The following is a 27,731-nucleotide window of genomic DNA, read 5'->3' as shown; positions in this document are numbered from 1 at the left end:
AGACAAAAGAACAAGCTGCTATCAAACTTACTGCTGCATTGAACAAAGTCTCAGATTGGCTATGTCATTCTTGCCTCACTCTTAATACGAGTAAAACTGTGGGAATGTATTTTTCGATCAGGAAAGTTGATGAGTGTTGTCCAGATATTTTAGTTAAAGGAGAGGTAATAAATATTGTTGAGAATTTTAAATATTTGGGTATGATTATGGATTCCAATTTAAATTTTAAAAAACATATTAAAAAGGTGTCAAAAAGTACTAGAGCAAGTTTGATGATCTTCAGAAATATTAGGCACCAATTACCTGTGGCTGCTGCTAAACTCTTTATGCATACAATGATTCTCCCTCATTTATCTTATTGTGCTACAAGTTGGTCCCATACAAGTATAACTACGTTAAAACCATTATATACTATCTATAAACGAGCTGTGAAAATTTTAGCAAAAAAGCCAAGGAGTTATCATCACTGCAATATTATTAAAAATGATAAATTATTGACGTTTGATAATTTTTTATTTTTTACTGATGTGTGTTTGATGTCAAGTCAAGTCACCTTTATTTATATAGCGCTTTTACAATACAGATTGTGTCAAAGCACTTAACAGTATCAAATTGGAGGATAGAGTGTCAGTAATGTATAATGATAAGATTAAACACTCAGTTTTCAATTTTCAGTTAAAGGCATTTCATTATTGAATTCAGAGATGTCATTGTCTAGCTCAGTTTAGTTTAAATAGTATCTGTGCAATCAAATCGGCGATAATCGCTAGAAATTAAGTGTCCCCAACTGAGCAAGCCAGAGGCGACAGCGGCAAGGAACCAAAACTCCCTCTGTGACAGAATGGAGAAAAAAAAACCTTGGGAGAAACCAGGCTCAGTCGGGGGGCCAGTTCTCCTCTGACCAGACGAAACCCACAGTTCAAAAGTTTATATTTCTATTTTAATTTTGTTGCAATTTCTAACAATAGTAGTATTATGTAGTTAGGTATTTTATTATATTTTAGTTATTTTGTTATTTTTGGTTGATATATCTGGGGATATATCTCTGGGGTCATCTGGGTGTCCTGGTCTCCGCTGACGATCAGGGCTGTAGACATCATCTCTTGGTGCTGATCCACCATCTGATCGGATACGGACTGAGAAACAGAATAGGAAAGAAACAGACAAATATTAGCGTAGATGCCATTCTACTTACGATGTAACGAGTACATCGTGTGTTATGGGGAGTGTTCCCGGTTCCGGTTGATCTAATTAATGCAGCCTAAAAATCCTTTAACGGATTTGAATAATAGAAGCGTATTAATGTGTTATGTGTAAGCCAGGCTAAAGAGATGGGTCTTTAATCTAGATTTAAACTGACAGAGTGTGTCTGCCTCCCGAACAGTGTTGGGTAGACTGTTCCAGAGTTTGGGTGCTAAATAGGAATAGGATTCTGCCGCCCGCAGTCGATTTTGATATTCTAGGTATTATCAAACGGCCAGAGTTTTGAGAACGCAGCGGACGTGGAGGACTATAATGCGATAAGAGCTCGCTCAAGTACAGAGGAGCTGAACCATTCAGGGCTTTATAAGTAATTAACAAGATTTTAAAATCTATCTATGTATAAATTTTAAAAGATTTTAAAATCTATCTATGTATAAATTATTTCATGATTTTGCACCACCGCCTCTTAAACAATGTGTGTTTGATTTTTTATTTATGTAATTTTTTAATGCAGAGGTGTTGAGATATTTAATGTTGCAGAGGTGAAGAGAGTGCATGTTAGCATTACCACAACAGACACATTCATGTGAGATACCCTAGGTTACAATAAACCACAATTGTCAACATACCCTGTAATACTCACAGGTTGCTCTATTGAAATAATTTGTTATCAAATTATAACAGTGACTTTGTACTTGAACTCTGCTCACTGTAAGTGCTGTTGTTGGGCTTCTTCTAATCATATGTTCAATGTAACTCATAGAGTGCTGCACAGTGACGACAGACAAGAGGATAAGAATGGACACTCATATGTCAAGCTTGATGAGGATATTGTCAAAAGGTAAATTGAGAAGTCAACAAAATTCTAATGAATATCAATGCAAATTATAATACATATATTCAATCATGGATGCAAAACTGTTATTGGCTAATTTTATATCAATTTTTTTCCCTTTCACAGATCCTGTGATAAAGCAGTCTTCAAATACTACAGTGTCTGAATTGCAAGCCCTTAGTTGCAGAAAATGCCAGTCGTACTCAAAGAAGTGACCTCGTCCCACCAGCTCCCCCTTGGTCAGTCGTCACTCTGCTTCTGCCACAGACTTGCAGGTCGTCTGCTGTGCTCCAACCCTCCACCTCTTTGGCTGCAGTAGGTTTTTCCCGTTGGGTCACACCGGCATCACTCCAGTCCTCGGGTACTCTGGCTCCACCAACAATGCTTGTCACTGCGGTTGTGCCCAGGTCTCCAGAACCAGCGACGATGTTTAGCTCCATCGGCCCTCCGTCTGTGCCTTTGGATCCACCAGCTCTGTCTCCATCAGTCGGCCTCCAGATGTCGGCAGCCACACCATCTACATCTTGGCTCCTCGCTCCCTCGACTCCGGCGTGTGTTGTCAGCACTGGGATGCTCTGGGTCTGTGCCATGTGCCAAACACCATCTAAGCCGCCAGGGCATCATCGTCATCATCTCCTCATCCTCATCCACCTCCAAAACCCCCTCCATCCCTCTCTTTTCTGTTGCTTGAACTTTATCATCTTCATGTTCAGTCTTTTCACACACACAGCTATTCACTTCTGCACTTTGTTTTTGAGAAAATGTTTATTTATTTAGTTTTTCCTTCAGAAAATTGCATTGTCATTTTTATTTATTCATTTGATGTAAAATTCTGTACTTTTCAGTAATACAGGTATAACTGAAATGTTCTACAAATGGATAAGATAGCTCTGCCATAGCATTTCAGTCTTTTTTCATTTATTATGTTTTTTTGTAGAATGTTTTAAAATGTACTTGAGTATGTTTGTAGTAATACAAATATTCTATAAACATACTCGTATTTCAAATGCATTTTTAATACATTTAATAGTATGTTTAGTTTTGTTTTTAACCATGGTATATATGCTGCTGTACTTTTTTAATGTACTTTATAAATATTTGTAATGTACACAACAATATATAATTCAGTAAAGTTTTCTAGATATCCAAGTGTGTACATGTGTGTATATACTAAAAAATTTATACTCGATTATACTACAAAACCACAAGTTTATTTACATGTTTTTGCAGCATTGAGTATTGTAGCCAATCACAGGCATCTCTGTTGAAAGCAATGGCCAGCCAGAGGTGTTTTCTGTAGGTTAATCTGAACTAGGTCTACTTTTTGTTTTCGTAAGCTTACAGAGTTCTGCATGCTTTCAGATCTACCTAATATAATCAGAGAAAGAAAAATTGTTCCTCTTAGCATCATGAAAAAAAAAAACTTTTATTAAAATTCTGAATGCATTACTGATAGCCTAGAATGTGTGCAAAGAGTGCTAATTTTTTATTTTCAGATGCACTGAGCCTGTCACTCATCTCAGTTCATCGGTTCAATGGTTGTGTCTGAGATTGGATACACTCCTCAGTGCTGCAAACATTGTAAACAGAAACATCTGATGCTCTCTAGAGCACAAATGCAAATATGCAAAGAAGATTTTGCCAAATACTTTGTTATTATTGCCGTTTTAGCTAAGGGTGCTCTTGTTTTTTTATTTATTTTGAGAGTTCCCCCTTTTTTTTTTTTTTTTTTTTTTTTACTTTTTTTTAGTTTAGCTCCCTAAACTGGGCGTGACACGATGCTTTCCGTATGGATTTAATATGTAATGTTACTAAAATTTGGGAGCAGTTGGCAATCCTACTTTGCATGTTTTAAACACTTACAGTAGATTATGCTCTTACTTTGGCCATGCATTAAATGCACTCCCTTGAAAGAGCGCAGTTTGCTGACATATTTACTTTAACTTCTCAGGTAATATCCATGGTATGATGACAATGACAGTGGTTACACATAAATATATTTTAATTGTTTGATCAAAATTAAGGCAGTGAAGAAATTTGGAAAAAAACATATAAAAGTTTCCAAAGTCTTTGCATTGCATTATCTGCCACAGGCAACGGCAGCACGGAGCACGAGTTAAATGAATATTTCTTCACAATAAAGGTTCACAATGTAGCCTAATAACTCTAATTTTAGCCTAATGTAATAGCTTATTTTACATAAAACTATTACGCTTTGTGGTCAAATTTATTATATTGAAAGATAATTATAATATTGTAAACATTAATTTTTATTATGTGCTGGTATTACCTTATGAACTGTGATTACATTATAAGTTGCCACAGTGTGTTCATAATGTAATAAATTTCTCATACAATAACCTATTACATTATGTGAAAGATTGTTATTAAATTAAAAAATATATCATTACACTATGAGCTCAAGATTTTATTACGTTTTGAGAAAATTATTACATTATGAATACTTTATTACAATAATAATGTAATACTTATTGCATTATGTGCGTTTTTACATTATGTGCAGTTATTACATTATGAGTTGCTACAAACACTGCACAGGATGATGCAAAATTAAATGATGAGTTTTGACAAAAAGACACTTTTTGAGACTTTAATAAGATTTCATCAAAAAAGATTTTAGAAAAAATATTTAAACTGCTGTAATTATCATTTGCTCTGTTTTTATTTTGTGTTTATGTTACTCTTGTATTATTGTAACTCGGTTATTTGCCACGAAGATAGCCTTAGATGCTGACAGTACTGACCACATGACTTGTATTATCTTTGAGCTGCTGTCAAATGGACATTACTTTGTTCCCCAGTGAGTCTCAGTCACCTCTGGCTGATTAAAGGATGTTTTTAAATTGTAACCTTGAAAACATGCATTTTCTGTAAACCTACTTTGAAATGATAAGTATTATGAAAGGTGCTTATACTTATACAACAGTTAACCATGGTTTTACTATAGTAAAACTGTAGCAACCATTAGTGTAGTAACCACGTTTTTTTTTTTTTTTTTTGGTTCATACCATAGTTTTGATATAGTAACCATAGTTTTTTAAATCATGGTACATTTTGTACTTACTATGGTTTTACTGCAACAGGCACCCATAGTTAAACTATGGTTATTGTAGTAAAACTATGGTTGATTTTGTTTTTACTATGGTTTTACAGAAAATGCTGGTTAATTTTTGAAAGAGTACAAATAATCGTGAATTGAATGCTTCTCATTTGTAAGACACTTTTGATAAAAAGCATTTGATAAATGTAAATGTATTTGCATATTTAATATATTTATTGAAAATATTAATAAAGTTGCAACTCTTATTGAGAGCCGTGTGTATTGATGAGGGCTTTTATTTTGGAGTGGAGATGTGACGTCATGTGGCTGCGCTCCTGGGTCTGTTGTGTTTCTGCTGAAGAAAAGAAAGATTAGTGTTTTAAAGCGTGCAAAGTGTTAAAGTCGAAGCAAACCGTTCAGGTAATTTCATATTTTTTTAAGAACTGTAAAAATGCTTTATTATCGAATGTAACATTGTAATGCATTATCTGACATCAATGCACGTTATTTTGTGCAAAGCGCATTATTCACACAAGAGTAACAGAATAGCTGCGTCTCGTTTTTCTCACTTTATCTTGAAGCAGTTTGTCAGAAAGTTCGGTCGCTTAAGAAGAGCTTTTAGAAACTTCGAGTCAACTGAACCAAATGATTCGCTAATGATTCAGTGTTTCAAAGCGCTCGATTCACTGCACATGATGGACAAAATAGTTTAAATGCGACGAGAAAACACACTTTTAAAAGGAATGTTACTTTTAAATTTGACAGATTGCAAAATAATGCTTTAAAAAGTATTTTGGTTGGATTACTTGATTTTAATAACATAATCTAAATACTTTGGAATACCAATATAATTTTATACATATTAACTTTGATGTCTTGTTTTAATGTTTACCACCTCTAAAGAAAAATGGGTAGAATTAATGCATTTAAAACGATTAAGTGAATATGAAATGTTTAGTTTTTGTTCTTTCTGTCACTCTTATTGACTCCTTTAACAGTGCGCTCACTGCTGAATTAGAAAACTGATTGAGATGCATTCAGAGATTTAGTTGCATTTTACTTTCTAATTGTTGTCATTCTAAATGTACTATTATTAAGATGGCGTTTATTAAAGAGGAGAATGAAGACATGAAGATTGAAGAAACATTCGCAGTCAAACAAGAAGATACTGAGGAACAAACAGGTTGGTTTTCATTCTCAAAGCTGAACTTGCTCATTTGATTCTCATTAAAATGTCCAGCTCTACAGAATTGAATGATATTTTTAGAGAATGAGTGTCCTAACAGGGTCTTTCCTGGGTCAAAAAGGGTCTTTGGGGGTGGCAGACACACATAATTATGCACATCCTACCCATGTGAACTGCGAGCCAGTACTGATAATAAATGTAAAATAAATGCAAAGAAACCGAAAACGTCCACTGCTGTGATTGAGTAACATCTTTGCCTATGAGATAAGTATTACATGTGGACCTCTTTTGAAAACTTTAGAATGCCTTTACTATTACAGCTACCAAGATCATGAATAGTGTTGACAGAGCATTATATTTATATCTACTCCCACTGAGTTTATATCTCACAATTCTGAGAAAAAGTCAATCGCAATCGTGAGGAAAACCTTTTTTTTTTTTTAATTCAGTGGCAGAAACAAGTTTCTTGTTCCTGCAAACTGCATACATATCGCTTTTTAATTTCAAGTACTTTTCAATTAAACAAAATGGTTTTCCAGGTATTCCAGACCTTACATTTCTAAAAGCTAAATTTAAACACTTTAAGGACTTTGTGTGAACCCTAAATCACACAATATCCACCTTTGATGTCATACTGCATGTGGCTGATCCACTACAAGATTCACTCCTGCCTTCACTGCAGGTGTTTGGCGTCTTAATAGAGCCTATAGAGCTCCGTCACGTGACCCATTCTGTTTACACCACCATGCTGGCAGGCAAGAACAGCTGTGTGCGAATATGAAATGAATGGCGCCAGCATAAGTTTCAAGACAACAGAGTTCACTGCATACTTTAATTCAAAAGACATAGACCTGTACATAGCAAAACTTAGTAGATTAAACATAATAGATCCCTATAATGCCCCCGGGGTGCTTTTAATGTGTATCAATAAATGAATGGCTAGATTTCCTGACCTGCAGTATCCTGATATGTACAACTATCTCATCAACTTTCCCTCCTAACGTTACTCCGGAGACTCTTTAAAAGCCTACAAATGCCTGGAGGGGTACAATCTAATGTTTTGATGAATATTCAGGTATCTGCCGGCTAAAACCATAGACTGTAAAAATGTCGTCACTGGAAGGTTAAGTCAACTGTGTTGTAATCAACCCTAGCTGTCCTTGTAGGTAGACAGCATAGCTATGTCACTGTGAGTACGGTAGACATTTAGTGTATTTTACGAATAAGAGAGGCTAAGAAGTTTATTTGATTGTAAAATGTTTTTTTTCTATTTTGCAATAGCGAAAGACGGCTTCCCTTATTGATCACGTCTCGGCTAGATTGCATGTTTTCATGCACGGCTGGATGTTGGACTCGTGAAAAATAATCACGTTGTTTGTATTTGCCAAAATAGAAATTTACTTTAGTCAAAACACGGACGGAATTGGCATTAGTGCGAGCGCCGCTTATTGTGAAGCGGGAGTGACGAGCTGACAGAGGATTCTGCAGCCTTCCTTGAACAGTTATGTTCAGGACTTTCTGATTTACTTAACGAATACTGCGTGAGGGGGCAAGAACTGGCCAAGGGAGGTCACGTATGGGACACATAAATTAAGCCCAATATACGGGATGTCCCGGCTAATACGGGGAGGTTTGCAACCCTAGCTTTCTTCTGCATGTTCTGGCATCCTGGCAACGGTGTAAGGTTTGTAAGGTCTAAAAAGTCTGGTTTTAAATTATTGTTCTACAACTGTCGATACCAATGCTACGGCCGCTCTAGCGCTCTCCTGGTTGCCTGCCAAAATGTCGGGGTTTAGATTGCGTGACGTCAACCTCCGGAGTTCTATTTCTTGGAGCAGTGTAAATAGCGTCATTGATTGAATGCTGGTTTTGGTGCCATTGCTGAACTGTAGTGATTGACAGCTCCAGTGATTATAAAGAGAGTCCTCTTTGCTTACTTTCTTTATATATCTTTTTTTTTTTTGTAAATGTAAAATTGTAAAAAAAAGTCTCTTCACATCCTGATAGCAATCACAAAGTTAATTGGTCTAAATTTTTTTATATGTATTTATATTTTCTGGAAGGTGTAGGACCATAAAATGTTCGTCCAATCAAAATGTTCTGTCAGAGCATTACGATAGGCTGTTCTGCCTGCCTGTCAAATATGTATTTGCATACCTCTACGCACCCTGTTTGCGCAGACATGATACATCATCGGCACGTTCCAGCGATAATGAAAGGCACTTTTTTTAATATTATATGCTTTGTACTGTAAAGTTTTCTCACCCGTGAATGAGACATGAGGTAATCTGACAGCATTGCATTCAATCCTTCGCCAGCGCTGTCTCCCATCGAGTTGCAGGTTAGTCTCTTATCTGCCTGAGCGCGTTCATGTGTTTTGGAGGAGGCGCGCCTTTGCAAAGTGATAATGCAGGGAGGGTGGGGACCTTGCTTTCAAAGCTAGCTTGCTATCGCTAGCTTTTCCAAAATTGCCTACCCTACCTTTAAAGCACAATTTCTCGAAGTACTTCGATATCACAGCAAAAACTACTAGTCTAAATTATAAGGTTTTTTTAAATAAATAAAAACATTATTTAACCCTTTAACGTGCATTGTAACCGCATGGTTGACCTTTTTTCGCGGTACACCTCATTGAATAGAGGGTGTAATTTCACTTGTATCCACTGGGTGGCGATGCTGAAGAGCCGAAAACCGGAAGTATATTGATGTGGCGCTCTCTTCAAACCCTTGCCGCTGAAAGTTAAGGTAAGATTTTTATACATCTGATTTCATGTTCTAAACCTCCTAACACTATATTTTGTTGAATGGCAGGAACATGGTGATAAAATTCATCTCTGTGTTACCTCAGAACAATGTGCTTGACCGCTCGGTCGAGTTGCCCAGTTAGCAGGGGTGCAAACTTGTCACCTTTCGGCGAAATTCGCCTTTTTCACCTTGAAATAGGTCTTTCACGTGAATCGTGTAGATCTGTAAAAAAAAAAAAAAATTAATTGGCGGAAAATTCATTTCGACAACTTTACCGACACTGCATATAGTCTTTGGCTGCGTCCATTGCATCTGACACGTTTTTTCACGGACACGCCGCCAAATCGGAAACTCGGGGCTTAAAGAAAATTTCGAGTTTCCCACTCGTAATAACGACTTTGTGGTGGCGTTCATGTGCGTTCAACTCGTAAATGTATCTGACATGACTGTAACAGCCTATTTCAAGACGGAGAAACACCTCGCGTTTAGCCCGTCAGCAGCTTCAATAATTTGAGTGCTGAAATAAAGATTTACAGTGGTTTATTTGCCCTGACTGAGTTCATGTAACATCTTAACAATCCTTGTTGATTGTAGACCGTAGTTGTCGCTCAAACGTCTTTTAATCATATAAAGGTGTTTATCCTTGAATGAAGCACTGCAAAAAATGATTTGAGAAAGTTTTTGTCTTGTTTCTAGTCCAAATATCTACAAATTCTTAAATCAAAAAGCATTTTCTAGACAAGTAAAAATTGTCTTGTTTTCAGAAAAAAAATTATTTGATTTAAGAATTATTAGATTTGGACTGGAAACAAGACCGAAAAATGTAAGAAAAGCATTTTTAGCAGTGTGTAACATTTTCTCCCTATAAAGCACTTTGACTTGCCATTGTGAATTATGTCAATTAACTTGCCCTTAGTTTTAACACACCTGTGTGGGGGGGTGTCACCTTTTTCACCCCTGACGAGTTTGCACCCCTGAGTTAGAGTAAAATGAATTGACGCTAGTTCAGCAATGCGATCATAACTGGCATACAGCCAGTTTCCTTGCTAAACTGAATTGTATGCGTTTTACCTTTATTTACACGGTATTTGTGTTTACCTTTAGATGATCATATCTTTAAATCAAGTTTAATCCTTACATAATTTGACATGAGCTAGTAGTCCTACTTATTATTTCTACAATAGCCATTGTATCTGAGCCTTTTTGAAATATCATCAAATAGCTATAGCTGTCTAGATGGGTAGTAGTTAGCTATAAACATTACATTTTCTGTTCAATAATCTGACAAATATAACATGTTTATGAGTTTGCAATTGAAAGGATGGATAGACATATTTGTTATATTTTATTTAGTACACTACACAGTAAAATTACCTCATCATTCACACTTAAATATTTTATGTCTCTTATCTAATTTCATAGTTGTGTGTTATTCAGTGTATCATACTCGGTACACAATATATTTATATATTTATGCCTTTTTTGCAATATATTAAAATTGGCATATTTATGCCATTTTTCTTATCAATTTATATGAAATCTAAATGTGTCTATGTTGGGAGAACAGTTTATCAGTATGACAATTATTATTTTTTCACGGATAGCTATACCTGAGGCACTGATTAATCAAGACGCAGTTTGTCATTTTTGTGTATAGTAATGCTTATTATGTGCCATGTCTTTCAGGCGTAATGGACTGTCGATCATTTTATGGATGCCCCAGACGTACATCTACAGCCTACAGCACTATTTCATTTTTACCTGCTGATCCATGTGATTCTGAGGTTGAAGATCTCAGTGATCCAGACAATGAAATTGATCATGTTCCTCCACCCAGTGAAGATTTGATGCCTCTTCCAAAGAAACGGAGAAATAAGAACAGGCTTGTTGAAGTCTCTACAGACCTCTATCAAACTCCCTCCCATCCTGCAAAGTCCAGAAAGACCACATGGGTCAAGAAGGACATTCCACCTTTCACTGTGCCCGAGCCCGTCTTCATGCTTCCAGAGTCAGTCCAGACACCATTTATGTATTGGAAGAGGCTCTTCACCGACCAGATGATTGAGCACATAACTGAGCATACCAACCAGTACTCAGTTCAACAGACCGGGACATCCGTCAACACCACAGTTGCTGAAATGGAAGATTTTTTTGTCAATTTTGCTGTACATGGGAGTGTTTGAATTTCCGTCTTTAGAAGATTACTGGGCCTGTGAGTCACGATTCCCACCAGTGGCTGATACCATGTCAGTGAAGCGTTTTAAAGTGCTACGAAGAAATGTCCACTTCAACATCAACTTCCAGATGGAAGGCTGCACTGACCGCTTCTATAAGATTCGCCCTCTTTTTGACATGCTCAGAGAACAATGCCTTCTCATTCCCCCCACCAACAGGCAGAGTATTGATGAAGTGATGGTGGCTTAAGGGGCTTTCACACAGGACGCGGCATGAGCTGCGCCTGCCGCTGGGTTCAGCGCAGCCCTTCAGATACAAGGCGATTTGCGCTATGCTCGCCAGAGTGAAGTAGGCGGAGTTTTCAAAATTTTTAGCGGGAGTTCTATACGTCTAGTCATTGGATTGTTGTTCCACCTTTCGGTCAACAGCAAAACATGTATCTGTCCCGTGCTAACTTTAAACACACCTGACATGCCAATTTGAATAGAGATGTGTCTCCATGACACAGCTTTTCTCCCGATGTCCCTATACGACCGCAAACTTGTATCGTATAGCTCTGGAAATTCAGACACACAGAGAATCAGCTGTTCATCCATTTTGAGTTCGGCACTTGTTTGGATGCCCCGTTTCTATTGGCTGCGCGGGGAAACATCACAGAGCGCAGCGGCAAAAGTTGAACTATTTTGAACTTTGACCGCGGCGCGCGCGCAAGCTCGCCGCTGGTGCGCTCCGCTGCGCTTGCGCTTTGGTCGGCGCTAGTGCGCTCCGCTGCGCGTGCGCTTTGGTCGGCGCAGCAACTGACCGCCTTCGCGCCGCGCAAGCCATTGAAATTAATGGGTTTCATAGCGCAGCGCATTCCGCGTCGTGAAAGGGCCTTTACAAGGGCACCAGTGCTGGAAAACTCCGGCAATATATTCAAAACAAGCCGGATAAGTGGGGGTTTAAGATCTTCTGATCTCCAGCACCATTGGCATTATCCACGACTTCATCTTTTACCAAGGGGCCACAACATTCTTCAACATTCAAGAGGAAGAGCATGCACATCTGGGCTTGGAAGTCCTCTCCCTAGGTGGCAAAGTCTTCAGTGAAAAGACACAAAAAGGAGGCACAACAGAAGGTTGACGTCACCTACCCATCCGTCGTCCTGGCATACAGTCAAGCCATGGGAGGCATCGATCTCTCCGATATGCTTGTGCACCTCTACAAAACGCCAATGAAGGCATGGCGTTGGTACCTCCCATTGTTTGGGTACATCATTGACGTGAGCATTGTGAATGCATGGCTTATCTACAAGCGGGACTGCAACCTTCTCAAAGAGAAACCGATGCCCTTGAAGAAGTTCCGTTTGTCGGTGGCAGCCACATTGAAGGGAGCCAACAAGGTACCAGCCAGGTTTGGCCGGCCCCCAAGTGTAAAGCACAAGCCACAAGTCCGTCGCCCTAACCCCCGAGTTCTCCATCCCAGCCTGGAGGTCCGCTACGATGGCTTTGGACACTGGCCCACATTTGGCACTCAGAGAGGGAGGTGCAACTTGTGCAAAGGTGGAGTGTCGCGTTGGCAATGTTCCAAATGTGGAGATGGGAAGTTTGAACAACAAAAACCAGTGCTTTGTTGCATATCACCAGAGGTGAATGTATTGTCCCAACACTTCTGCCCATACAGTGTATGTGTTTGATATTTTATTCTAATTTTTATTTTTATTTTTTACATTAGATGCATTTTAATATTTTTATTATAATCTGTCTCCAGAGTTAGCTAAGGATGAGAAATGGTTCCATTGTTTGAACAATAAGAAACAGTGATTTGTTATATATTACATATCATATCTATACACCATATCACTAATGTTCTTTTATATTACATTGGCTAGTTGTCTTTTATCATACATTTTATATAGATTATCACTAAATTTATTATTTGTGTTAATTATAATAATTTATTATGTTTGTATTTATTATCCTTATTTATTTTGTTGGATTTATTTACTAATTTTTATTGAATTTCTATTATATTTATTTGACCTTGGCACTTTATACAATGTATTTATTGTTTGTTATAATAAAAACATGTTTTTTAATAAATTTATGGATGCTGTTAACATATTCTACTGTCTGTAATGTTTTTATATGAAAAAAACTCCAACTTTAGGAGCACAAATGAGTTCATGCCGAGAATTACCCTAACTGGGCAAGTCAACCAGCTGGTTGACTCGTGTCTCCGCTAAGTGAAGGGGTCATCTGACAAAAAAACCCTGAAAAGTTGCTCAATGTGGTGTCAGGAACACAATTTTAGCAATAAATAAGTGTGACTGTTAAAGGTTTAAGGGATAGTTCACCCAAAAATGAAAATACTGTCATTAATATAATACTGTCACCCTCATGTCGTTCCAAACCTGTAAGACATCCGTTCATCTTGGGAATGGATTTTAAAAAAAAATCAGTCTTAATTGTAAAAACAAAATTAAATTAAAAAAGTACCATACTGTTAAATCCATCTGTTAAATCAATCTCATTTTTTTGGTCTTTTGTCTTGTTAGAATTAGTACACACAAATTACTAGCCATTCCATATTTGACATCTTTAACACACTTTGCTAACTTGGAGAGATGTGTAGTTTGTTGAGGTTGGAAGAGGTTGAGTATCATTGCCATAATAGTAAAATTTAAGTACAATGACTTCCAGGGTAAGCATACAAGAAGAAGAAAACGAAGAGAACCTAAAACTGAGCCCTGTGGCACTCCATATTTGTGTGATAAAACATCATGTCATAGTCTGAGTTTTTTAAAAATCTAATAGCACTTGTAGAGAGATGGCATGATTAGATGCCAAAAGTAAGCTATTTGTTTATAAATTTAATAAGTATAAACAATGAGACTAAAATCCTGACTGATAACAAATTAAAGAGTAAACAATATGGTGAAGAGGTTCTGAGCTTAGTGGTCATTTGATTTAGTATACATGCCTAAATGTTTAATGTCTTTTGTTTTGTGTCATTGTTAACTTGTATTTGTCTCTTTTCACTGATGGTGATGAAAGAGGAGAGTGAAGAAGTGGATGAAACACAAGAGAAAGACCATCATGATTTCACAACTGGAGAAAAATCATTTAGTTGCTCACAGACTAAAAAGACTTCCTCGCGAAAAAGAGCTAAAAAAACTATAAGTGACTTCTCCTGCCAGCAGTGTGGAAAGGGTTTCAGAAAAAAAGGAAGCCTAAAAAGCCACATGAGCATCCACACTGGAGAGAAGCCATACACCTGTCCTCAGTGTGGAAAAGGTTTCACTCAACATGGAAGCCTAAAAAGCCACATGAGCATCCACACTGGAGAGAAGCCATACGCCTGCCCTCAGTGTGGAAAAGGTTTCACTCAACATGGAAGTTTTAAAAGGCACATGAGAATTCACAGTGGAGTAAAGCCGTACACCTGCAAACAGTGTGGAAAGAGTTTCACAACAGAACTTAACCTAAGGTATCACTGGAACAGTCACACTGGAGAGAAGCCATTCACATGCGATAAGTGTGGAAAGAGTTTGAGACACAACACAAACCTTAAACGGCACATGATGCTTCACTCAAGAGAAAACTGTTTTACATGTCAGCAGTGTGGAATGATTTTTACAGACAGTAAACACCTTGAGAATCATGTCAAAAGTCACACTGGAGAAAAGACTTTCATGTGCTATCAGTGTGGAAGGGATTTTACGCTTAAAGGAAACCTTCAGACTCACATGAAAATTCACACTGGAGAGAGATCTTTCACCTGCACTCAGTGTGGAAAGAGTTTCACATCTAATGGAAACCTTCAGACTCACATGAGAGTTCACACTGGAGAGAGACCTTTCATGTGTCTTCATTGTAAAGAGAGTTTCACGTATCAAAGAGACCTGAAGCGTCATTGGAAAACTCGTTGTACAAGTGCATTGCAGTGCACTAGGGTTAGGTCTTACGAAACTATACCAGCTGAAGTATCACGATACCAAGTAGTATCATGATACCCTACAGCACTGGTCTCAAACTCAATTCCTGGAGGGCCTCAGCTCTGCACAGTTTAGCTACAACCCTAATCAAACACACCTAATCCAGCTAAATAAGGTCTTCAGGATAACTAGAAACTTCCAAGCAGGCATGATTTGGAGCTAAACTCTGCAGAGCTGTGGCCCTCCAGGAATTGAGTTTGAGACCTCTGCCCTACAGTATTGTGCTAATATAATGATTGAGTTATTGAATCCTTTAACTGATCTGTTCAAAACCGCTGATTCATTCAGGAATGAAGCAAATTAATGTTTTTATGAATGGCTCAGTGAATCATTTGCCTAATTTGTTCAAAAACACTTGAAAAATCTTGTGAATCTATATCTAATTGCTAGTCCAGGTTTGGCTGAAAGCTGCAGAATGATCAGTCTTGTGTTTGAAACTCTCATTAGTTCTTAAAGGCGTGTTGTTTCTTGGAAATGTCATTCTGTTTTCTGGGTACACACCATTCTTTGTGAATTTTTCATATTGGTGATAACCTGTGTAACCTTTAACATTTTTCAGGAATGCACGGGCAGGTGCATCACAAACCATTGAAGAGAGTTGAAAAAGTTAACACTCCTTTAAATTCAAATCCATTAGCTAATTCATTTACTTCAGAAATGAAGTCTTCAAGATTCAGCTAGTGTTGTAGGTTTACATGTGCCACAAAATAAACCTATTGTCACTGGTTCCTCTTGTTTGATATTTTGCAGCGTTCCTAGAATGGTCCAGAACTGTGATGGTTTGCCTCTCTACAAGAATTCAGCAACAATGTTAACCTGAAGCTCTAACTTGTGAATGTTGCACTGAATGTCAATGTTCTGTTGTAGCACCTCTGTAATTGAATTCAGCACTCTGAAATGGTAATACTGGCCACCAGCCTTCTCTTGTAATTCAGGGTTCAAACACTGTTCCTAGCAAAGTCCTCAAGTCTTTTGGCAGATTTAAACTACGGTGACGTAATATGTTGAGGAGTGAATTCAGTGCCACGTGTGATTTTGTGTTTAGTAGTGATGCACTGAGAAGAGATCCAGGCAGACGAAGTCTTTCCGTAAAAGTGTAGTTTAAGTGATAAAGGTTACAATGATTAAATATAAAATATGGAAATTAAAAGAAAAGATTAAAAAGGGATACAATATCCAAACTGAACATATTCTGCTAAAACTAAGATAAAAGTCTTAACAATCTGAGTAATTTGAGAATAGTGATATTCAAGAGCCGAGAGATGAAGATCTTCAGAGCATGCAATAAGAGGAAAAAGAAGAAGCCGTCTGAAAAGCCAATTGGAGTAATATACACACGTGGTCAGAATTGTTGGTACCCTTGGTAAATATGATCAAAGAAGGCTGTGGAAATAAATCTGCATTGTTAATCCTTTTGATCTATTTAACAAATTCACAAAAATCTAGCCTTTCATTGGAGAATAAGAATTTAAAATGGGGGGAAATATCATTATGAAATAAATGTTTTTCTCTAATACACAGTCTGAATGTTAAGAATGAATAGTACACAAATACATTTCCAAAATTGTAAAAGGTTATTTAAAAAGAAAGCATTCATTAATTATTTTATGATAAACATTTTGCTGTCTTAAGTGCACTCATTTATTTAGCCTATAAATAATAATAATAACTATTATTATTATACATTTAGGTTATTTATGCATTTGGAAGAAGCTTTTATCCAAAACAACTTACAAAGAGGAACAAATTACTCCAAAGTCAGTCACAATGCCAGCTTTGTTATACAATAATAATCAAGTGCTAAGATTATCACAAATTTCTTTTTTATTATATCGTCGTATTCCACCTCGTACCCGTTACAATAGATAGAGAATCACTTAAGACAATTTGCTGTAAGCCTATTCCACATAATAATATGCAATAAAACAATAATAGGCTACAATATGATTCGTTAACACGTGGGCTACCTAGCTTGCTGTTCTTCTAAAATGAATCCGTGAGTTCAGTTTACAAACTCGCGGGAACGGATTTCGAAAGCGTGCGCACGGATTATGAATTTGTGGGTACGAATTCAAAAACCGAAGGTACAGTTTACAAAATCTGAGCGCACGGATTGGAAATTTGTGGGTACGGTTTATTAATCCGTGGGCACGATTTGTTAAACTGAGGGAACAGTTTAAGAATTTGTGAGAACGGTTTATAAACTGAGGGAACTGATTGCAATCTGGTTGACATATCTACAGAGGAGGTGATTTTAGAATTTAACACAACACTGATGTGACTGATCGCAGACTTGTTGATATTCTCCCTCCATGTGTGTATGGGCCAAACAGACTTAAAACCCCAGCTGGCGAGAAAATCATATGGCGGGAACAGTGTAAAAACAAGAAAAAAAAAACTTAGTACAAGAGAAAAATCTACATCACCAGCAATTGTGCATGTTAGTTCCCACAGTTCTTTGCTTTAATAGTTTTATTTTTAATGTGCATGTGCTACAATTATAGTTAGTGATGCACCAAAATGAAAATTCTTGGCAGAAACAGAGACAAAAATTTATAATTAATTTATATTCCATCAAAATTTGTTAATAGCCTACTAGTTAGGGGTGGATAATTTTACCAGTTGCTTATTCACGCACCAATACATATTACTGTTATAGTTTTTATTAATAACCATTGCTATGTATAGTATTTAACTACTATACAGAATGACGTAGCATAGACTTCTTCATGGCTAGTGTTTGCATATTTCATTTAATTCTGTAAACTACTTGTTGTAACACAACGGATCTGTGTACTAATGTTAAATGCTACTGTTTTGACAGTGTTGATAACGTTTCTGACAGAGATAATATCATGATATTTTTTGCGTTTACCTTACCGAATGTGCTATCCTGTCAGCAATAACCTGTCCATGGGCTTTTTTGATTACTGTCACTTTAAGTGCTGGCAATGCAGTGTTGCCAGATATTTCTATTAAAAACAAACAAAAACTGGAAAAAAAAACAAAACAAAAAAACTATTTCAAATATTTTGTAAATAATAAAAGATAAAGATATCACTGACCTTAGACTGCACTGTTAAGTGGAAATAATTGGAAAAGACACGTCCAGAAATGCTTATAATAACTGGATCTGGCAACACGGAGGCTGCGCCCACGCCCACACCTACGCCTACGCCTTCACTCACAAATTACTCTCTCAAGCCTCCTTCTCTCTGCCAGCGTCTCATTTTTACCACAGACATTATACATTCTTGCAAACTGTCTGAATTAAAACTGAATTACACATGCAGACATATGAGGAGTTTAACAGCAAATTAGTCATTCAAAGAACAAATTTTATGTTTGAACATGAAACATTTACTGAGGTCCGGAACTTGGTGACCTCATAGCTGACTACGGGCCTGTGCAGGCCATAGAGAAACATAAAGCGGGATCACATGCGTCAAACAGGTATTGCGTGTCATTTTCTGTCAGCTGCTTTTGAACTTTTCTTGTTATATTTATTGGTTTTAATAGTTGTTATGATGGGCTGACGTGATTGTCCTTTGATAATGACTGGAGTGAAAGTGTGTACAAGCAGTGATGGAAGGGAGTAAACTGTACTCCGTAATATATTTTCGTGCATATATTTTTCCTTTCAGCTAAAAACCAACAATTCCTAGTCATAGTGTAGCCCAGTAATTCAGCATTTTAAAATCTTGCTGTAGAAACCTACCGTCCACTGGATGTCTGGGTGTCAGTGACAGAAGAGGTGAACTTGGCGCACTTACGGCACCTAATCCTACACAAAAACGGTCCGACTAATATATCCGATGTAATTTCAAATGCTTCCAATTTTGAAATTAAGCAATCTAATCAAAATTTTATCAAGATTCTTTTTTTTTTTTTTTTGTGAGTTGAGTGAATCATTAAATCCCAACACCATCAAGAACAGCAGATCTCACCCTTCTCTGACCTCCCAATTGACATGATCAAATCAATCCCCATTGATTACATGCACCAGAACTGTTTTGAGGTCATGAAAAAGTTGCTGCTGTTGTGGACAAGAGTAAAGAAAGGTAAGGTCACATCACTGACCACAGCCAGATCTGCCTGTATATCCACACCTTGACCAGAAAAACCTAACAAAACAAGATAATACAACAAAGATTATTTAAAAAAAATATACAAAATTCAACAACATTCAATAAAATACTTGAAATCTAACTGCACTCCTGCATTTTTGCGGCCACAGAAACAAACTTCTGTAGCATCTGCTTAGGATCATTGATGATCGTTTAGGCTTTATGTCTTAGAGACCCTTTTAGCCTTTTGACATTTGCATATAAATTACAGACATGGCCCCACATTCTGCATTTAAATGGGTGCTAAATTGCTAAATTATCTCCCCATCAGTCTTCAAATGCATTCCAATGAGAAGCCAGTCACACTTGGTACCAGGCACCAAATATCTGATGGCCAGCGAATTACCCCCATGCTCACAATACACATAACACACATACATAAAGACATTTTCTTTATTTAGACTATAATTAATCGGTTACAAATGTATCTGGTATATGCATGTGTTGTTTGTATGATTCCCTATTATATTAGCCGAGATACCACTTGTCATTTGTATTAGCTAAACTCTAAACGCTTATATTCAGGTGTAAGAATGTACCTCTGGTTTAATATCTTCTAGATGTTTCTTTCTTGGTATCAAAACGATCTGCTCTTTATTCCTCAAACAATGATGTACACTATGTGATCGTGAAATGCATCATAATATTTATACTATATTTTGGGTAAAACTGAACCAATCCTCCAGGCCAGCAATAAACATGCAAATGGGCCGTTAATGGAGACAAAGAAAACTTCTCCCCTCAAATATTCACACCTGGTATTGGCTATTCCACCCAAAAGGTGGGTGTGGCTAACTCCGACTAATCATCGCTCAAAACCTTCTTCTTTCAGATGGACACTCTCCAAGACTCTCCTCTTGAGTTTGACTTTCCGGCAGTTTTTATCTTCGAGTAACTTTGTGGATTTGCTGTGGACTTTCCTATCTCCAGAAGAACCAGAGGAAAACCTCCAGCTCACTCCTAAAGAAATCATCAAGAACCCCTGTCTTGTACCGCATCCAGACTCTTGTTCAGCAACAAAGCCAATGCAGGTAACCATTTATTAACAACTATTTAGATGTGTGTCTAAGTTTGGGCCCCTTTTAAGGTGATTTTTGATTCTCTGATGATTCTCATTAGGTTGTGGATAATTGATGTGAAATACTGCCATTCTTTTGTTCTTCTCTCTCTCTCTCTTCCTTACTTTCCTTCATTCTGTATATATGTGTTTTGCTTAATTTAGCTGTATGTTATTAAACCCCTTATATTCACAATTGAGGAGTCACTGAATGTTGATCCTTGCTACATGCTAAGTTACTGCTAGTACTGAATAAAGTAGGAAAGCTATTCTTCCTTGGCCAGAAAAAAAAAATCTTTACTAGAATTGATAAATAATTATATTGTCTGCACCGTGGACAGACAGATCAAATAATTGTAATATTGATTCTGCTACAGTTAATTCTAAGATCTAATATAACCAGTTATAATTAATTATAAATATTTCTTCTTTGAGCTAATTTGCTACAAAATTCACCATATTTTTAGGTTTTGGTTATATGAACTTACTGGAATTATTATTAGATTTTTTTACTGAAGTATAAGAAATATTAAATATGACATAAAAGAAGCATATTTTACATTTTTAAAAAATGCGTACTTTTAGAGGTAAATCAAATTTAAAAAAACACCAAGAAATTTGGGGAGAAACTGAGATAATATACCACATATAAATCTTAATACAAATATGAAACTTGTATATCGTTTTTGTTGTTTTTGTCTTATCAGGTCATTTCACGCCATCACCAATCACTCCGACTGACTCCCTCACCAGTGCACTGACTACTGAACTAGGGAACTGATTGAGACACACCCAGAGATTTAGTTTTCATTTCTTTTTTTCTGTTAATTATCCTCACATTAAACAGGACAAAGTGTCCAAACACACAGAAAAACTCCTGCTGAAGCGACTGAGATCCACGTGACACACTGTTATAAAGATGGCGTTTATTAAAGAGGAGAGTGAAGACATGAAGATTGAAGAAACATTCAGAGTCAAACATGAAGATACTGAGGAACAAACAGGTTGGTTTTCATTCTCAAAGCTGAACTCACTCATTTGATTCTTATTAAAATGTCCAGCTCTACAGAAATGAATGATATTCTTGAAGAATATCATGAGTGTCCAAATTATTTTTTTATATATGACATGGAGCAGGTCGTCTCATGTGGACAGTTGGCTTTTTGGTGTCAAGTCAAGTCAAGTCACTATTATTTGTATAGCGCTTTTAACAATGCAAATTGTGTCAAAGCAGCTTTACATCAGCTTGATATAAAGCTGGGTGGCTTTACATCAGCTTTACAGTATTTAGACGGAGAAATCGTGTCATTCTCCTCTGGCCGGACAAAATCAGCAGTTTAAATCTAGGCTAAAACAGAGTCAGATTGTGCAGAGGACTCATCTGGTTCCCGTGGTCTTGTCCCGATGGCCATCCAGGAGACAGGGTCTTCACTGGGGATCAGTCTCTGGGGCACATCTAGGTGTCCTGATCTCCGCTGACGTTCAGGGCTGTAGAGGTCATCTCTAGGTGCTGATCCACCATCTGATCTGGATCTGGGTGGCTACGGTGACCTCGGAATAAGAAAGAAACACTAATATTAGCGTAGATGCCATTCTTCTTACGATTTAATAAGTACATCGGGTGTTTTGGGAAGTGTTCCCGGTTCCGGTTGACCTAATTAATGCAGCCTAGCAATCCTTTAACGGATTTGAATTATAGAAATGCGATAGTGTATTATTTGTAAGTTAAAGAGATGGGTCTTTAATCTAGATTTAAACTGACAGTGTGTCTGCTTCCCGAACAGTGTTAGTTAGATTGTTCCAGAGTTTGGGCACTAAATAGGAAAACGATCTCGCCCGCAGTTGATTTTGATATTCTAGGTATTATCAAATGGCCAGAGTTTTGAGATCGCAGCGGACTTGAAGGACCATAGTTTGATAAGAGCTCACTCAAATACTGAGGTGCAAAACCATTGGCACTTTGGACTTTGTAGAAAACAAAGCGTTTGAGAGAGGCGGGGCATAGAGGACCTACAATAATGTACAGTATTTGAAAAATAATGTGTTTTTTGAACATTAAAGCATGTCAACATATTCTGTTACACCAAATACACAAAATAATCATCTTTAAAAAAGCATCATATGACCCCTTTATGTCTTACTCTTTAACAGTTCATCAGGCTCTTAATGATTTAATATATGCCATCTTTTGGAATATCTGAAGGCCATGTACCATAGTTCTTAAATGTAGTATTTGTTATAATAAGACTAGTCTATTAATCATGCAGGCCAATAATGCCTTTTTTTGATTTTTTTATTAATTAATATAGTACTTGTTATTAAGAAACAACTGCCTGCACATTTAGCTACAACATGCCACAGTTGCCACAATCTATTCCCTTAACAGATTATCTAATATAAATTCTACAAGTTAGACTAAGTTTTACATAATAAATAAGCCTACAATACAATGTGATGAATTCTAGTGAAGGTGGTCATGAGTAGTTTAAAAAGATTTAAATATATTTTAGTGCTGGTTCAAGACAGTTTTCTCCTCTTTTCATCAGGCTTTTTAGTTTATTTGCCTTTTTAGCTTTTGTTCGACTTTCTCCATAGCATTTTAAAGTGGCTGTTTCTCTAAATAATTCAAATAGATCACATATTTGACCATCAGCTTCGCGATAAAAATGGCTTGCGCAAATCTTATCACACTTTTCTCGCGCGCTGATGTACGCACGCAGAGTATTCGGTGATCTGTGTGCCGCTCGTGAACTGCTTCAGTCATATTGTGCTGAAAACGGATCCGTTCGGTTCGTAAGTAAAGTTAGCGCTTATAAAAGCACAGAAGGCGCAATTCAAATAATTAATTAATAGCCTGATTTGAGATTTCCATTAACCATGGTTGGGGGGGTTGTACTTGCTAGTTTTGGTTATTGGGGGGGTTATATCCCCCCCATCCCCCACAAACTATGCCCCTGTGCTAGCACCATGTTGACATATGCTATAAAATGTTAGCCTTGTCAAGCTAAGTGCTAAAACATGCTAAATACACACTAAAACATGCTAGGATCACCTGTCGACGTGCTAATACATGCCAATAGCATGCTAACAACATGCTAATGACACGTTAATAATCATTAATATTAATAATGTTAATCTTGTTATGCTAGGAACATGCTAATCATGTTAATTTAGAGTCAACAACATGCTAATCATGTTATCTTGTTAAAAACATGATAGCATCATGTTAACAGCATGTTAGTCATGTTAACTTCATCCTAATAACATTGTAATCATCTTAGCATCTTGCTAGCATCATGCTAATGATTTTAACATTGTTAAAAACATGTTAGCATCATGCTACCAACATGCTAATTTCATGTCAACAACATGTTACATGTGATAAAATGTTGCTTGCATAATGCTAACAAAATTATCATGTTGTTAATATGATGCTAATGCAAATAGGGTTTCTATTAGTGCCTAGTGCTGAGTTTTGCCACAGCAAGCACCACTCACAGTTTCTTCAGAAAATTTACACATCTAGTTATTCATATTATTCCAAGTATGGGTCTATAGGTCTTTTATTTACAGCAGACAATCATGCGACTGTCCTGTGAGAAGCGTGTTGCCGGTTTTGTAGGATCACAGAACTCGCTCCTCCACTGTGAATAAATCGGAATCCATGAGTTTTATCACTGAGGTGCCATGTGAATTTTTTTTGCAAACATCCAAAACAATTACAGTCTGAATAGGGGTAAAAAGTTGTTATAAGCAAACAGCCCTGGGAAAGCGTAAGCCAATAGCGTATAATTGTATGGACATAATTACACCACTCATCTAATAGAACTAGAAGAGAGATGTAGCCACAATCAGATAGCAAAAACAGGTAATTTGTAACTTTAATAAGCAGTTTCTGCCATGTCCAAAAGAGGCCTGTGCCTGTATAATAGGGTGATCATATGTCCTCTTTTTGGACCTAAAAAATTAAAAGAATAAAAAAATTTCTAAATTGCCCAAAACGTCCGGGGTTTGGCTTTTGCTTTCTACAGTCGCCATTCATTGTGTGAGTTTTTGCATTGCTTTGACCTTTCTCTTTAGGTCCCGCCTTCTTGCATGCTATCATTGGTTGGTCATGTATACAAACAACTGCATCTCAGTCATCTTAAATTTTTATTTGTCTTTTTTTCATCTTAGACCTGAGGGTGCTGAAAGAGGAGAGTCAAGAACTAAATGAAATGGAAGAGAAAAATCAATGTAAGAATCAAGACGATTTTATAACTGGAGAAAAATCTTTTAGTTGCTCACAGACTGAAATAACTCCCTCAAGAAAAATACATCAAAAGACAGGAAGGAGTAGTTATTGCACCTGCCAACAGTGTGGAAAGTGTTTCAGTAAAACAGGTATTAAAAGACACATGAAAGTTCACACAGGAGAGAAGCCTTATGCCTGCCAACACTGTGGAAAATGTTTCAGTCAAAAAGTAACTCTTGTAAGGCACACAAGAATTCACACTGGAGAGAGGCCTTACATGCCCTCAGTGTGGAAAGAGTTTCACTCATCCTGGAAACCTTGGAGACCACATGAGAGTTCACACAGGAGAGAAGCCTTATGCCTGCCAACACTGTGGAAAATGTTTCAGTCAAAAAGTAACTCTTATAAGGCACATAAGAATTCACACTGGAGAGAGGCCTTATACATGCCCTCAGTGTGGAAAGAGTTTCACTTTTCCTGGAAACCTTGGAGACCACATGAGTGTTCACACTAGAGAGAAGCCTTATGCCTGCCAACAGTGTGGAAGAAGTTTCAACCGGAAAAGAAGTCTTAATTGCCATATGACAATTCACGCTGGAGAGAGTCTTTTCACCTGCCAACAGTGTGGAATAAGTTTCACTCAAAAAGGAAGCTTTAACAGACACATGAGAATTCACAACAGAGAGCAGCCTTACGCGTGTGATCAGTGTGGAAAGAGTTTTGATCAACATAAAAACCTTGAAGTCCATATGAGAACTCATAAAGAGAAACCCTACACATGCCCTCAGTGTGGAAAGAGTCTCAGTCAAAAACGACACTTTGAGCACCACATGAGAATTCACTCTGGAGAGCAACCCTACACATGCCCTCAGTGCGGAAAGAGTTTCAGTTATAAACACCACTTTGAAGAGCACAAAATAATTCACACAGGAGAGAAGCCTTTCACCTGCCAGCAATGTGGAAAATGCTTCAACCGGAAAGGAAGCCTTAACAGGCACATGAGAGTTCACACTGGAGAGAAGCCGTTTATATGTGGTCACTGCGGAAAGAGTTTCAGACATAAAGAAGCCCTTAAGTACCACATGAGTTTTCACATATGAAAGGTCATCAGTGGTCATCAGTGTGGAACTGTGGAAAGTTTCACAGACAAGAAACATCTTAGGAATCATGTAGAGAAGCCCTTCATGTGCCATCACTGTGGAAAGACTTGCAGAAACAATAAAACCTTTAGATTCAAGGAAGCCCCCCTGATATAGTTCAAAATACCCGAGCACTGGATTTAGGCCTCGTTTGGTTGATCGGATCACAAATATACTGTCTCTGTATCACTGTCTCTTTTGTCCACTTTCAACCACTCTGTCCACATTTTTTCAAGGGTGGGGGGTCAATGCATGGGTTTTTTTCAGATCTTTTGATCAAATGGATAAAATATATTCATGCAATTTACACATAAATGTGAAATGAGACAATTGAAAAAGATAGGGACAGCAGAAGCTTTTGTTTCTGCTGATAGCTGCAAAACAACACCAAATGCTGTGGATGCATATTAGAAGTGAGGATTGGTGGAGAACATTGTGCTTGGTAGGTTTTTTCATTTTCAAACCACACTTACAACTTCGTCTGACAAAGTTTCTATCCCATCTGCTTCCCATTATGTTCACTCATTAGATCAGTGGGCAGAGAGTAGGCAGTCTTTTGTGGCTGTTTGAATACATTTGACCACATGAGTGTTTACATTACAAAAGCAATCCAGTCAAATGTGTTTTCCACTACCTCTGGAAGTTGTTGAAAGTGGACAAGCTCAAATGTTTGCACCTGTATTTAGAGTTCTTTATTTACGATCAGATTTTAATTCCAGGTGTAAACTTGGTTGTAATATGTAAATATGTGCTGCATGTTTTCCTTTCATTAACAAAGTAAATGAGGTGATAAAATGGCATTTGTGAAAGGATCTGATCAGAGCATTGTGATTTTTTTAATGATGTAATTTTACTAAAGGCACTTGTGTGCCTTGTTCCCAGGTATAAAATCAGGTAGATTCATAGAAGAAATAAGCTGGCACATCTCACTTCTCATCTGGGTCACGGCACCAATGTAACCCTTCTGGTTCTTCTCCCCTCTCTCGGTCTGAGCAAGATTCAAACCAGCGTTCGCAGCATGGGAGGTGGGTGCTCTAACAAGGACGCTAAGACCCCAGCTTCTAGCATCATTCGCTAGTATGCCTCTTGTGATCAGGGGCCTGAGGTTTTCACACACAGCTCTTACCAGCTGGCCTCCGTTACACTCCTCATTCCAGTCCAGGTCACGGCACCAATGTACCCCCTCCGGTTCTACTATTCTAACTTGCTCTGAGGGGGATTCTAACTGGTGTTTTCAGCATGGGAGGCAGGCGCGATAACAAGGATGCAGAGGTGGACAGTAACAAAGGACATTTACTTGAGTACTGTACTTAAGTACATACTGTAGTTCCTGCATTACTGAGCAATGCTGACAACCGTGATGATTTCGCAAACGAGCGTTGTATATGAGTTGTATTTACTGTTTTGTCGGTACCTACCTACTGTAGCTTGTATCATAAAAGACAGATCACTAAACTGTATAATTATTTACACTGAGAGATCCCCCAGTAAGGAATACCATCGCGGGGTATTTAATGAAAATGCAATTGAAACGTCATATATGTAAGTGTCAATGCATTTAAGAAAAATAAAAGACATTTAAATCACCATTTTGCTACCCTTTTGCTGCACCTTTGGCTCAGAATGCATTCTGAAATCCTCACTGCATTTTCCTACAATAATCATGTGGTATCACAATGAAAATGCAATCCCAAGTGTCCTACCCCTAAGTCTAAATGCATTTAGGAAAAACAACATTTAAATGATAATTTAAACATGTTAAACATGTCTAATTAAAATATTCATTTTAATTTTAATTTTGCAACTTATAAAGCTTTAAAATATGTTTTTAATTTGCATATTAAAACTAGTGTAGAGCACTATTTGTGCAGCAAATTTAAATGATATAATTGAATTTTCATTTTCATTTTGCACTAAATGTTGCACATATGTATGGGAAAATGTAAATTTAAATACAGAAATACATTGTCCTTTTACATATTGCATTGACATT

At 37.3% G+C, this 27,731-nt stretch overlaps 1 pseudogene; it reads left to right on the top strand.

Annotated features, from left to right (window-relative positions):
* The first annotated feature begins 1,480 nt into the window (after window positions 1–1,480).
* On the top strand, window positions 1,481–27,425 carry LOC131539391 (gastrula zinc finger protein XlCGF57.1-like; annotated as a pseudogene).
* The last annotated feature ends 306 nt before the right edge of the window (window positions 27,426–27,731 follow it).

This window comes from Onychostoma macrolepis, chromosome 04 (assembly GCF_012432095.1).
Source record: "Onychostoma macrolepis isolate SWU-2019 chromosome 04, ASM1243209v1, whole genome shotgun sequence".
NCBI classification, from domain to species: Eukaryota; Metazoa; Chordata; class Actinopteri; order Cypriniformes; family Cyprinidae; genus Onychostoma; species Onychostoma macrolepis.
Note: the sequence above shows the minus strand (reverse complement) of the source record. Positions and strands in the feature narration are given on the sequence as shown.